Genomic DNA, 15,654 nt, shown 5'->3' on the forward strand with positions numbered 1-15,654 from the left:
CTTTTCATTCGCCGGGCTGTCTGTGCACTCGGCGGCTCTCATCCCTCGCTGTGCTTCCCTCTCTCTGTTTGCAGCTGGAGAGGCTCGCTCTTCCCTTTCATTCCCTCTCTCTTCTCTAATTCACTTCTCGTCCTGCTCTGCGCCCGCAGCCACTGGGTCTCCTGCTCTTCAGTCGAGGGGATTAGAAAGAGGGAATGTGGACGAGAGACGGGAAGGGAAGGGGGGGTGTTTAGAGGCTGCGGGAAAGATGGACAGGTTTGGATGTTTTTTTCTTTTTTTAAAGAAGCCAAGGAGCTATTTGGGTTTCGTTGTATTTCGTGGGTTTGCTAAACTCGCTCACGTGCCAGCAACCTTGTATCAGACACTGATTTACTTTTCATAAAAGGAAGAGTGCAAGGTCAAATCTATTTAGGCCTGAGGGAGGAAGAATATACAGCTGCTAGCAGCATCATCCTGACAAGATGTCATATTTCATTTGAATGCATATCTGTCAGGTGGGGGGAGGGGGGGGGCTGCTTTCAAATCGTCCCATTTGACAGGCTCAAACCGCAGTTTCCACCTTATTCTTGTCACCTTGAGCTCCTCTAGTCAGATTGATTCTCAGCTTTTTGCATTTTTATACCTCCCATGAATCTTAGCAATGGCATTGGCTGACTGTTAATATTTGTTTTACTCTGTAGCTTTAATCCTCATTATCTCCAGCACACAGGATTGGGTGTCTTCAAAAGATGTTGGTCGTTAATTCCCTCAGATTATCCCTTTTTTGTTCGTGCTACAGTCCTGATGTGAAGCAGTGGAACGCTCCTGCGAGAAGTATTTTGTATTTTATATTTGGAGTTGATTTAAATGACTTTGACTTCAACGGTTGTTCATCATTGTTTTAAAGACTGTTGGTCACTGTAAAAAGAGAAAGAGCTACATTAAATCTGCTTTGATTTAATGTTCTAAGACGATAAAAAGGGGTGCATTTCTAAAGGGGTGCTATACTTTTTACAGGATGTGCTCATAAGGTGAAGGACTGAAACTCAATGCAGCTCATTTCCTCAACAAAACCACTTTCTATCAAACCCACTGAGGGCTTTTCAGTGTTTTGGGATCAAATTTTGTGCTAGAAACTAAATTTCTGAGATTCTGGATGATATCTTTCAGTGAGAAATAACCCAAAAAAACCCCCCAAAATCTAAAAACTCTCTTCACTGTCGCCCAACATCATCATGCAGGCACCATATGAAAGAAAGGAGAAAGAAAAGGTCCCTCACACAGAATTTGAAGTCCAGCGTAGTGTTGATGAATAGACTGACCTCATGCTGAACCTGGATCATAACGTCCGTTCAATCAGAGCTTCAGATGATGGATTGAGAGCTGAAATATCCCCCACCGCATATCCTGCATATCACACCACAAACCTGCTGGGAGGAAGTTTTTCGGGGGGCTGCGAGGTCAAATGCTGCAAAGCTGCCTGAATGGAAGGAATCTGGCTCTGTTTCTGAAGTCCAGTTCGTGATGATGGAGCCTTTGACGTGATGTTTTCTTCAAATTGGCCACAAACGTTCACTTGAACTCAAGGATAAGCTGATTAGATTCTGCTGCCCAAAGGTCAGTGCGACCTCCTGCTAGATATACTGCTGGGTATGTTAATCTATAATAAAACATTATTTATGTGTAATTAATTCCTATTAATCTGAATCTGCAGAGTAACTAGCAACTAAAAGTAGCAAAGTACTGAAATTAAGTACAAATACCTCAAAACTGCTTCCGTACAGTACTTAGAAATGTACTTAAATACATTCCACCAATGTTATTTACCACATCTATTGTCTCCTGATTGGTTTTATCAGGAAAGTGAGTTTGCAGGCTGCGTTTGTGGAGCCTGAAAGTCGAAGTTTAAGCGATTGGAGCCAAACTGTTGCAGTTACTAAATCACATCTGATGCACGACCTGAAACCTGAATTCAGTGTTTTCATCAGTGAATCAGCTGATTTGGAGTCATCATCGCTTTGTACACGCGTTGCTGTCTCACTGGAGATCATTTGTATGTTGATCCGTGTTTTCGTTCCAGCCCAGCTGTCGGTGATGGTAAGCGCTGGGAGCCACTGGGCTTTCTTTTGATCTGTTATTGTTAATTATGACAGCTGGGACAGTTTTCCTGGTTGATGCCTTTAAATCTGAGCTTTTTCTATCATCATTTTGCCATTAAAGGTAATCTATCGCAGTGAAGGAAAAACTGACAGCGCGTCACAAAATTGCATCAGAGCATTAATATCAGGCAGCAGTTTTACATTTAACAAGTGTTCTGCTCATTGCTTACATTACAGTTCACTTGTTAAAGAAAATGGTCCTTCTTGTGTGCACACGCTGTATGAAGAGCAGTTTTATCAATAACATTCGAAATACTGACCAAAGAAAACCAAAACGTCCTGACAGTGATGTGGCTCCAGTACACAGCCCAGTACATGTACATACAAGAGCAGGAACAAATGCCCTCAAATAAGAAGAATTTTTGGAGTTTGCACCACTAAATTACTTGAGATGAATAAGTTTCCTCAGAGGAACAGCTTTAAGTTTTGACCTTCACTCAAAAAACTTCAAAAGTGGTGCACTGAAAATCCAGGCAACTTGTACTATTTGAAGTATTAAAAGTAAAATTCATGCAGATATTTTCCCCTACCTCATATAGTGTTAAGAAGTTTAAAATTGCATCATAATTTCTACATTCAGGTGCCTCAGAGTTGTACATAAGTGCAATACTTGAGCAAATATACACGTTACAATCTGAAGCTGCTGAGCAATTTAATTTAGTACAGTTTTAATAAGATTTTGTGCTTTTTGGATACTAAAGCCAACTTCTTTGACATCTCCTGGTCGATTGCTGACTTCCACAGAGACGAGATGCCACAAATTAATGCCAGAGCAGCCTTAATTAACTCCAGCTGAATTATGCATTCAAGAGCAGGAATCACATGATCTACATGAAGGAAACTGGTGAATGCAAAGAAATCAAAATCAATTGTGAAAGCATAGAAAACGCTTTGACCAAAACAAAAAGAAAAATCTTGTCGTGACGACTCATGAAGATGAGATGCAGCTGAAGCTTCCAGAGTAGATGCTCAGTTTGTTTGTTTGTTTGTTTGTGAGGGTTTTGTTTTTTTTTCACTGTTATTTCCAGATCATTTCATGGCAGTTTCCTGGAAAGAACTACGGTAGTTTGATAGTCAGCATGGGGGAAATAGAAACAGACAGTTATTTTGGCTTGCTGTGTGTATGAAAAGCAGCTTTACCTGAAGCAGAGGCCTTTAAGGATCCGCACACTATTTAAAGCAAACCGAAAAGTCATTGATTATTCATGTATTAGAAACAGTATGTGTTGGACTGACCTGCTGTGCACTGGCTCTACTTTTTACAGCAGCTCCCAATCTTTTCTTCCAGAGACCCTTTAAAAGAAAGCTGTGTCTCCTCACGAGCTCTCATGGCAGTTTATGGCCTCACTGTGGTCATGGGTTATAGTCGGTCATTTTTCCTTTATGGTTTGGTCTCATTCGGACGATTTTTAGAGGCCAGCACAGGTGAGATCATCCAGTATGTGTCTTATTTTATAGATTTTTGTCGTCTGAAGACGACAAAAATCTACTTTGAAGACTCAAAGTAAAAAAAAAGATATTAAAAATTAACAAGAAACTTTATCCCTTTAGAGCCCCTGGGGGTCCCTGTGTCAGATGACTGGAATTCAACCATTTGAAGAGCGATAATTGAACACTGTCTCCGTTTTACCTGCAGAATAATTAGTTCTGCATTGCATGAACCTTCCCTGCAAACTTCCAGAGGGGTCCTGCTGAGTGGGCTGTTACACCGCTTGCTTTTTGTGGAAGTGGCTGCAGAATTTCAGATTAATTGATGTCCCTTAAAGGAATAATTAGATTTTTTTAGGAAATCCACTCATTCGCTTTCAGACTCAGAATTGATGAGAAGATTTTGGATGTGATGGTGTTATTCACGTGCTCATCTAATTTAGCAGATTAGCATATGAATAATCCCTTAAATGCATAAAAGTGAATTAAGCGTGGCCCTTGTTTCCCAATATTCATCTCAGCCAATAGCATCACAGTATTCGAGAGCGAGAGCAGGAGTATAAACAGCCGAAAATCTGCGTGAACCCCCCTCCTCCTCCTCCTCCTCCTCCTCCCATCCTCTCCGTCCTCCACCTCCTCCGCCGCGCCGACCCCCGGCTCCACCGCCGACCACCGACACGCGAGAGGAGGGGAGCAGCATCACAGAGGAGCGTGGACTCAGTGACTGTGAGTGTGTGTGAGTGAGTGTGTGTGAGCGGACCAAACACCGGCTCACCGGCGCAGGTCAGACCTGGAGGCTCGGCTGGAAACTGCGCGCCGGGATGCTGCAGCCTGATGGCCCGGTGCTGTCAGAGGAGAGCGGACCTGAATGAGAGCAGCTGTGCCCGCAGAGGGTAAGTGATTTTAAACGCTTTAAAAGAGGCTGAAAAGCAGATTTTTGTGGCCATGACAGAGCTCTGCCTTTGTAGATAAAACTCGGAGCGGATGAAGTCTCTGCAGGAACTTGTTGCTTTGACTTAAACGTCTTAATGAGAAATTTAAGTACTTTTTCCTGCCGGTGTTGTGGAAGGATTGACAAATTTCTACTGGAGTAAAACAAAAGAGGTGTTAGATCCATTAATCTGTGTTTGGAAAAGGGAGTTCTTGAATATTACAGTCATGCATCATTGTTAAATAGCCAGCTGGGGACTAAAGACCAGCTTCCAGTTCAAGATTTATTGCCATAGAAATTGTTGTACACCAGTCAAGAGTTTCTAGCAGAAGTCACTGAGGTTCATTGACAGTCCTGCCATCTTAATCAAACCAAAGCTGATTACCAAGAGGTAGAAAATAAAGATAAAATGCATGTAAACCTATAGGTCACTCCATATGTCATCAAAATGTTCTTTATAGGCGCCTCTCTCTGTGTAAGGTCACTCAAAGTTTGAATTTCATAACTCGTCTCAGTCTGGGTCCGTCCCTGCAGGGATGCTCCATATTCATTCACTGCTCCCTTTAGTGCAAACATCCACGTTACGCCTTGAAGGATTTTCCATATTCTCTATTTTATTTGAGGATAATCAACGTGATAGTGTCGTCCAGTGAAGCTCTGATGTAACGGTGCCTCATTGACATGAAATCATCTTCCAAAGGTGTGAAGAAACAGATAATGGACACCTTCTTAAGGACTTCTCATTTGTGAGACCCTCTGGTGGCCAGAAGGCTGCGAGGTGGCATTGTGTTTGGTTTGGAGGCGTTCACTCAACATAATAAAGCTCATTTGAAGGACGCGTGCATAGACTGACATGAGGTTTAAAAAGGCTTAAAACTTATGTGGAAGTGTGTGAACAGTAACTCTGATTATTCTGACATCTTTACATGTTTCTGTATGAAACAGCACAGGGCAGCTCTGGCTCTGCTGTGATCGCTCTGCGGTGTGTGATCATGTGTCACTTTAATTTCCAGTCTGAGCACATCAGCCTCACGGCACTTGGAACTGACTTCCAGAAGCTGCAGCCTCTCACTGTAAATAAAAGATGGAGACGGTGCAAAAATTGCCTCTTGAATAAAAGATGTTTGTGGTTTGTTCGGAGCATCGCCCGCCCGGGTGGAGCTCTCCTCGTGTGACTCGCCGTTGAAAGGATTCCCCCCTCTGATCTGTTAATCGTCCGATCTGGAGCTCATATCACAACTTTCTGGAGCTTTTTCTTTCTTTTTTTCCTCAGAACTTCTTATAATAGAAAGCGTTTATCGTGTCAGAGTGTATCCCCGCTCTCTCTGCGCTCCTCTGTGGCTAATTTCATCTCTCTGATCATCTCTTTGGCGGATTACTTGAATGTAGCTCATGTTTTATTCATCGTCTCAACATCTTGCCTGCACTTCACCTTAAAGGGACAGTTCAAATCAAAAATACCTGTAGTGCCATTTATCCACCGAGTTTTGGTGTGACTTGCCAAGCACTGATTGGCTGTATAGATGTCTGCCTTCTCTTCAATATCATGGACTTAGGTGGCATTCATCTTGTTTCGCTCAAAAAGTACATTTAAAAAAACTCAACAGCGATGTCTCTTTCCAGAAATCATGACCCAGTTACTGAAGATAATCCCCAGACCTTCATGTAGGAACTACTTTCTTTCTACCAGATTACACCTGCAACCGTATCAGTGTGCAGAAGGAAGCATGCATCTACTTCCCTGACCCTACTCTGACTTTGCTAGCTTGTGGAGATTAGCTTCTAGCTAACCAATGCTGCTTGTTTACAGCTCAGCTAAGGAGGACGCCATTAATGTTTACATCCTGGAGCCTCTTGTCTAGGAGTAGATGCACGCTTCCTTCAGGGATACGGTTGCAGGTGTAGTTCGGTAAAGGAAATAGCTCCTTCGTGAAACTGCTCACGATAAGCTCTGTGGATTATCTTGAGTAGCTGGGTCATAATTTCTGGAAAGAGACATTGTTGGGTTTTTTTTAGAGAGCGCCATCTAGTTCTGTTAAAATCAGAAGGCGGACATCTCCACAGCCAATCAGAACTCAGCATCTCACACCAAAACAATCTAAACTGATAAACAGCACGACAGGTAAAAGGAAAAAAAATGTGTTTTTGACGTATGAAGGCCGCCTCCCCTTCACTCAGTTTCACTCTGTTTGACCGAGGGTGCGAAGTGTCTAATGATGCGAAGGTGCCTCTTCCTCACACTCACTGGCACGGGAAGTCATGCGCTGTAGGAGCAGTATGAGGTCTCACAAGTCACAGCGGAGACAGATCATTATAATTGATTCCATGGCGCTGCCCAGGCGGCTGATCAAATGTGCGTTACCATAAAAAAAAACCACACACGATTAAGCAGCTGTGGGTCTGAGCTGCTGCTCTTAATTCAACTCCCTGTTGGGTTTTCTTCTTCCAAACGAAAAGAACTCAGCCATGCGGTGTCAAAACAGGGACATCTTTCGGAGAACAAAGAACAAATATTGTGCATTTTTTTCTGCGTTGTATAACTAAACGTATCGGCCTGTAATTTCATTTGTTCGCAGAAGTCGGCGGCGGCTCGTTTGAAAGCTGGGAAAAGAGAAACAGGAGGAGCTGTGGGAGTGATTGAGAGTAGAAATGAGGGTTGACGAGTGAAGCAGCAGTGAATATTTTCTGCCCCAAACTCAGCAGAGAGCTGATTATACCGCAGCTGAGCATCCATATCATTCCCAGTGGCCGCGACTCATTCCTGCCTCTCAGTGAAAGGAATGAAAGATTTATTGCAGGACAGCTCACAGCTTTAACGAATTTTATAGGAGTCTACTGGTTGTTTTTTTTTCCACCAGTAGCATCGGGGGCAGACAAGGCCAAGGATGTAATAGACCTGTCAAGTGTCTCGAGAGAGGAGCCACAGAGGAGGAGAAACAGGAGATTAGACGGAGGGAGAAGGAGATAAGAGGAGAGGATGGAGGGACGATGGCTGGTGGCTGTTATTGAAGGGACATTTAGGACAGAAAGGGCATCAGACGACAGAGGGATGAAGGAGCGAGGGGTCCCTTCGTGATAGGATGAAATAAGACAGGAAACTGTAGCTGATATGACAGTTACAACCTCATCTCTTTAAGAAAAATAAGAGATTTTCTGTAAAGAAAAACCATAAAGCACCATTTCAGTAGCAAATCCAGTGGCGTGGTCTTCTTCTCAGCTGGCCCGAATGTGTGCAGCATTTTTCAATTTACAGACTTTCAATATCTGAACATGTTCATTTTGTCCAGGAGTCCACAATACGGCAACATTTATTTCCCAACAAGTACCATCCTTGCTTCATTATGGATTTGACCCTGTGCATTTTTAAGTACGTGGGCCAGAAAAGCAAGCAATCGACCGGGGGCTCAGCCTGAGGCAGCGGAGGGGGTTAATGAGATGAAGATGGTAAATTGGGCGTCGAACCAGTTCTGTGTTAGAAGCCGAGGGTCATAAAGTAAAGAAATGGAAAATGGATTAACAAGTGTGTGATTTATGTTCCCCACAAGAGGGATAACTGCAGCAGTAACACCAAATATCAGTTTATAGACTGAGAGATTTCTTTAATTATAAGTGGGAATTTGTGTTGTTAAATAGCTGTCTGATTTACTTTCCATGTTTGTATCCCCGCACCTTTTAATCTCTGCCGGTTCGTTCTGAAAACACTAAGTGCGACCTTGCTTTCGCATGCACCCTTGTTTTCTCACATTTCACGTCTCCCTCTATCAATTCCAGGGCGATGTTATGGCTCTCTGTTGCTCAGACTGAAATTAGACTTTGCTCTTCCCATAATGAATGTGAATCTGCACAGAGTATATTGAGGCCGTAATGAGCAACAGCGCCAAAGGATTGCATCAGAATAGCTGCTTTAATCAGGGTGCAACATTTTGTAGCTCAGGAAACATCTGGCCTGTGTCTCGTTCTGCGGACACGCTCCCACACCACAAATGGGGCATTTCAGTTTTAGCTGCTCCTTTACTGTCATGTTACAATTGAGCTTTTACAACTTTGGTGATGGTTGAGGAACTTGTGCTTGGATTAAGTCTTTCATTAGATTAACGCTTCATTCAGCTAATGGAAAAGTTTGCAGCCCTGACGCCGTCCTCTGACTCTCACCACATTACCTCACCGACTTTGTCTACGTTTGCCTATCAGCACATTCGGTTCACTCCACACAAGTTTGGGAGATTCAGCTCTGCTTGGGAGCGTCACTCATCTTTTCCTTAATGATGCTTGTGTGGGAAGAAGTGACATTAATGCTGATTGACTGTATGAAAGGCAATCTGAAAGAAAAACCAGCATAGCAGAGATAGAAAATAAGAGTTATGAAACATTGAAAGTTGCACTTATTGCAATGGGAGTCTGGAAAATGATAAATACCACACATGAGATCCTAAAAAAGAAGAAGTTGTCAAGCTTGCATGAGTCACAAAATGTCACAACTCCTTGAGCACCGTTCTCAGGCCAAGTGTGTCCTTACAGCCACATGATCTCATAAATGATGACAAAAAAAAATCCATTGACATTTGCTGCTCTGACCGTAAGGAACCAGCTGCTGCACTTGTACGCACAGTTTAAGATGTGTGCACGCTGTTATTCAGCTTTACTCCAGTGGCCATGTGTGAAATTAAATCGACTTCTCAGAGCAGGGATCATTGCACCCTGTTTGAAAAGAAACCAGTAAACATTTCATGGTGGCCTTCACATCTCAATCTATAGAAAGTGTCCCATGGTCATGTCACTGTAGCTGTGTAACTGGACATAAGTGCTAGTCAGAGCCAAGGAAGAGAAGAGAAGAGAAGAGAAGAGAAGAGAAGAGAAGAGAAGAGAAGAGAAGAGAAGAGAAGAGAAGAGAAGAGAAGAGAAGAGAAGAGAAGAGAAGAGAAGAGAAGAGAAGAGAAGAGAAGAGAAGCGAAACGAAACGAAACGAAACAACGTGTACATGCCATGCTTTTGGGTGACATTGTTCCTCCACAGTGGGGGTTTGTGGAGGATACCCCAGGTGAACGTGGGGAGAACATGCAAACTCCACACAGAAAGGCTCCTTTCCTCGAGCTAAAGGGCATCAGGCACCGAAGGCATGGTGGAGGACACGCCCCCGCAGCGCCCACAGCACCCCAGGTGGGAATCGAACCTGGGACCTTCTAGCTGTGAGGCGACAGTGTAGGATAAGATAAGACTTAAGTGATCCCACACTGGGGAAATTAAGTCGTTACAGCCAGCAAGTATTAAAAAAGCAAAGACAGTGGCACAGAAAGGTCAAGACACAAAGTATAAAAGACAAAGAAAAATCCTTAAACAAATATATAAAATACTAAATGCCATAAAAATACTACTGCCTACAGAAAATAATATTGCCAAAATTCTTGTGAGAAAACTACCAGTGTCGTTTGTCGAACCTCTTTAAATTCTCATTTTCCGTTCTGCTTGCATGTTGCTCTCAGGAGAAATCATTTTGGTGGCGTTCATGAGCCATAAATTCTGTGTGTAAACATTTAAGTAATCTCTTGTAAACAGTGTTTTTCTTATCTGAAGGTGGAAACTTCAAGTATCGAGTGTCCCAACGCTAATCCAGAAGGAGCTTTTATTGAATTAAGAAGCTGTAAGATGGACCAGCAGTTCCTCACTTAAACAATCAAACATTTGTTAAAGCTTTCTAAAATGGACCGTGTCTCTAAAAACCGCTGTGCTCGCAATTATTTTTTTTAATGCTGTTATCGCAAGATCAAGAGTTAATTATTTTATTATCTCCACATTACAAAACTCATTTTCTCATGAGAACGCCTTCATTTATCTCGTTAAAATGAGAAAACAGAGAAAACAAAAGTCAGATTTCTGAAGATAACGAGATAATCAACCTGTTGTCATGAGACAACAAAAGTTTGTTTCCTGTTTTTATTTCTAATGTTTATCAGAGATCAGGAGCGCCGTGTCAGCGTGTATTGATGATATCTTCGACAACTGTTGCAACGATTTAAGCCGAAAATGATTTGATGGTTCAGACTGTACGTCAATCATATGCAGGCTTTTTTTTGTACAGCATTCAAACACCAAGCACCAAAGTTTCTTTTCCACATCTCTGATCCATCCATCCATTTTCTATGCCGCTTATCCCTTTTGGGGTCGCGGGAGGCCGGAGCCTATCTCGGCTGTCAACGGGTCCGGTCGCTAGCCGATCGCAGGGCACAAACACACAACCATTCACACTCACACTCACACCTAGGGGCAATTTAGAGTCACCAATCAACCTAATGAGCATGTTTTTGGTCTGTGGGAGGAAGCCGGAGAAAACCCACGCATGCACAGGAAGAACATGCAAACTTCACACAGAAATGCAAACTTCACACAGAAAGGCCCGACCCGGGAATCGAACCGGCGACAGTTCTTTTGGTTGCTGCATACTGGACAGTAACACATGTGCCTCAAGTTGATCAGTTGACCCTGTCCTTTAGCCATTAGCCATGATGTAAATACCCTCACATCAAAAACATCCTCACAGCATGTGGCAAAAGTTCATCAAAATGTGATATAATATGTTCTGAAGCTCCAGAGCAGTGTTAGTATGTCATAGTCGACCTTATGAAGTCATTGTCATTGTTTTCTCCAGATAATGAGTGATATATGATCTAAGATGGAAAAAGACTTCATAGGGAGGAATTATTGGGGGATGGCCCACAGTTCTGACAGCCTAGTAGAATGTCCATAAAAGCCATATGATTGGCTAGCGCCAGGGTCAGAGCCAATCAGAGGCAGAGTCTATGCGGATTACAGAATACAGTATTTCCTTATTCTGAATACATCAATCCAGCATCTCAGGCCTGCTTGCGTCTTCAGAGTTTGCACTTCCCTGTTTGCTTGCTGTGTTTGGCTGCAGTTGTAAAGCAAGAAAGACAAAACTAAGTCACCTGAAGGTCTGCTCAGCAGGTGAGGTGTTGGCTCAGTTCAGAGAGAAAAAACAGTAACTGCTCTGGGCAAAGCATGCCAGGGTGCTGTTTGAAGACTTCATCCTCTGCTCCGCTGATTACTTTGACTGCAGCGGCTTTCGTGAAGCACAGCGCTGCAGTCTGTTGTTGACTAACAGCTTTTTTCTGCTCTGGTGTTCTGTCTTTGGGGCTCTCGCTCTTCGTCATTGCTGAACTCATTTATGAAGGAAGCTGGTGTGAGATTAGCCGAGTTTAGTTTAAATCCACAAACATGGATGTGCATTTAGCTTTCAGCTTTTTTGCTGGGGGAGTGGTTTTATTTATGTCTTCCACTAAGACTATACAGTATTTTAGGTGTTTGCTTCAAAAATTTCACAAAAAAATTTGGTTGAAAGTTGAGAATTGAGAATTGCTCATGGTAAAAGTACAGTGTTTTTTTTACTATTGCACATTAGATAAAAAGATATGTAACACTGTATAAAAAGAAAAATATGCATATGCAAAGGCAAACCTTCCGTCTGCCACTGAGGGTGCTGCTTATGGCCCCACCGTCTCATGCATAGAGGGGTTGTCAATGATCGATGCCATCTTGGCTAACATCCTTCTCATACCCACCTCCTCCGTGGTGTCCAGAGGGCAGTCCAGGACAGAGCCAGCTCTTTCCTCAGACTTTCTGTCCCTCTCAGAGCTTCCACAGCCCCAGCAAACCACTGCGTAGAAAACAGTGTCCTACATACTCCAAAGGACCTCAGTCTGGAGACAATTTCGGCCCACATCTGTGCTTAGTCCAGTCCAGTTTGTTGTTGAGGTGAAGACCAAAGTATTTGTAATCCCCCACAATCTCAATGTCCAAGTCGTGGATCTTCATCGGTGTAGTCTGTGTTTGTCTTGCTAGTGTTTATGTGCAGGTGGTTCAGGTCACACCAGTTGACAAAGTTTGTTATGACCTCCTTGTATTCCAGTTCGTTCCCCTGTGATACGCGTTCTATGATGGCTGTATCATCAGAGAACTTCTGGACATCTGTCATTGTTGTGTCTGAAGTCTGATGTTTAGAGGAAAAGAGAAAGCATTGTACCCTGTGGAGCCTCCATGCGGCAAACTACCAGGTTGGATGTGCAGTCACGATGGTGAATATGTACTCCGGCTTCTTCTAGCTTCCCCCTGAGCAGTGATGGTTGGATTGTGTTGGAAAAGTCAAAAAACATGACCCTCACTGTGCTCCCAGTGTTCTCAAGGTGAGAAAGAGATCCATGGTGCAGGTAGATGACTGCATCCTCCACACCAATGCCTGGTCGATATGCAAACTGTGGGGTGTCCAGCTCGCTGCTCACCAGGAGACAGAGGAGGATCAGCATGCTTCTCTCCATCGTCTTCATCAGGTGGGAACTTAAGGCCTGAAGTGGCTGGGCTCTTTGGGACTGGAACCACACAGGAGGCTTTCTACAGGGCTGGAACTCTGTCCAGACTGAGGCTCACATTGAAGATGTAAAACAAACAAAAGCTGCTTGTAAAATGATTCAAACGAGTAACTAATCTATCATGTAATGTATAACCGCTAACATTAGCCATTAGCTGCCTAACCATTTACTGAAGGACACTTCAGAGGACACACACTTTAAATAGAGCTACTCCAGTTGAACGATGGCCCTGCCCTCCACTCCTGCTACCCCCTGCAGCGGCTGGACTGACCTCTACCACGATAATGATGTCCGTGCACTGCTCCCCATTAAGTCCTCCACTGAGTCAAATCAATATCCAGACATGTGAAATCAATACATGTTTCACAGGGATAATGTCTTCCTCAGGTGGTGTGCGAGGTCAACAGTTGGGATCGATGATTGTTTTGTTAACTTATCTTGGGTACGTGTTGATTTGCAATGCAGAGCAGATGCGTGATGGTGGGTAGATGGCACGAGTGGGTGTTGTTCCCACCGCTGAGAGTCACGTTGAATTCATTCGTGACCTTGGGACTGACAGGAAAGTTCACACAGGAGAGATACTGCAAGTCAGTGGTCTGATCCACTTCCTGTTGCAGATGAATATTTTATGCAGCTTTTTGCATGCCATACAGTCCGGTTGATGGGGAGAATCAGAACAGAGAGATGAGAGAGGGGAAGAGAAGTTGTCATCATGTCTGCAGACACATGCAAACCTGTAGCAGGTTACAAATGTGAGTGAGTTTTAAGCATAAGTTCATACTGCAGAAGATCTTTTGTAATGTGTGTCTGCGTGTTTGTCTTCTGTGTCTCTTCCTGTTCTCAGCCTTACTGTGAAAACTGTGTATTTCAGTCATAAAGCGAGCCCACTCCTTCAGCCTGCAAACACTGCAGCACAGTGTTTATAGTTTGCTCCTTCATGCAGAACAGAAGCTGGATTTGATGGTTCCAATGGAATGAAATGTTGACAAGTTTCCACGCAGAGGAAAAAAAGCAATAAAACATCTGTAGAAACTCGTCAAACTGCTGCTATGCTGTAATTCATCTCTCCAAGGTCTATCTGTATGCTCAAACAGACAGTGTTTGAACAAATGTGGATAAATAGACTGTGTCATGCATGACCCTGCCAAGCCCGTGATCAGAGGAGGGACAGTTTGCCCGTTAGAGCGTCTGCCTTCTGCTTTTGCATTGGTCAGGAGAGCCATTCTGTCTTAAGCTCAGTCTTCAAATTGAATCAAACCAATCAGCAGTGCTCTCATGTGAGCTGGACAGCTGAGCTTTAATGTCCCTGAGGGACAGTTTGGCTGACTTTCTTCAGTCCTCGATCTTCACGTGAAGTCGTTCTGGTCTGCCATCTCGCAGGAGGGATCTCTGAGGAGCCGTGAGCAAACAAGAGCAACCCTCACTGAGTTTTTTAGTCGCCAACACGCCATTGTGTTGGATTTCAGTTGCTGAATGGACGCTGCAGCTGACTGATCGATTTAGAATTAGAATCAATAAAGGAATTATAATTATAGATTTAGAATTTAGAATTTGAATCAATAAAGGAATTCTAATTCTAATTCAAACCAATCAGTCAGCTGCAGCGTCCAATCAGCAACTGAAATCCAACACAAGGGCGAGTCGGCACATCAGTGGAGTTTCGTTCCAGAGTGAAGACAGATAACAGATTACGCTCCAGTGCTTCACTCCCATGCTTTAAATTTTATTTGTTTTTTCTGATTCACCATCTCGTTACAAATTTAATTGAAGGTCTAAACAACCGCAAACAACTTTCTTCTTTTATGAGAAAGACTTTATTTTCATGATGTGTTATTTGCAGTTAAAGTCAGAGAGAGTCAGAGCGTCCGTCAGTCAACAAGAAACACTTTTTACATCTTTTCTATTCAGTCATGTGAGGCTGATGAGTTTCTGAGATGCAGATTGAATCATTTAAATTTCACCATAATCATATTCTGGGTTATTAAATGATGTTTTCACATTCAGAATATCAATAAATACAGATGCAAATGATGAATAAATAATAGAAACATATTCTGAAGGCAGAAATGGTTCCTGTGCCACTGCTGCTCTGGCACTGATAACTGTGGATCTTTATTAACATTAGCACAGCGCACATTCATCGGAAGTCTGTAAAGCCTCAGAGGAACGGACGTCTCATTTTTCTAAAAACACAAGTCATTTTCTCTCTTGCATGGTTTCCCTCACTTTTGTCTTTTCCTTGCATCTCCGTCCTTTCCACGAGGACGCATGAGGTTTTGGTGAAGTCTGTCTTCACCTTTAACGCCGGCATCACTGTTGTCACCAAAGTGATCTGGAGAAAGAAGGTCAGACAACGGCTGGAAACTGAAAATCTTGACTGAAGAAGAAGAAGTTTCTCTGTGACACCAACCTGTTCCATCTGTTAGGAGTTCCGCTTTAGCCGTCAAACTGATTTCATTTGTGCAAACCGTCACAGTCACACAGTAGTTTCCCCTCCGTGGATGCGAGTTACTTCCTTTCGAACGACCTTTCGGAGCAGCAGAGGCCAGAAGACTGTGCAGATCTAAGAGACCTTTTATCTGCGTTTCAGTCGGCGGTTTAGACAAAGTCAGGTGTCCTTGCCTGTGTTGTTGTTTGTATGTGTGTCCTGCTCAGATGTCTCTCTGAGGTGAACACCAAAGACAGATTTCCTGCCCTGGCGCAGCAGTAACCTTTATTTTCCTCTGTTGTCAGACTCAGAAGCCACTCTTTGTCGGATCTGCTGTGAAACGCTGAATCG

This window comes from Chaetodon trifascialis, chromosome 7 (genome assembly GCF_039877785.1).
Source record: "Chaetodon trifascialis isolate fChaTrf1 chromosome 7, fChaTrf1.hap1, whole genome shotgun sequence".
NCBI lineage: Eukaryota > Metazoa > Chordata > Actinopteri > Chaetodontiformes > Chaetodontidae > Chaetodon > Chaetodon trifascialis.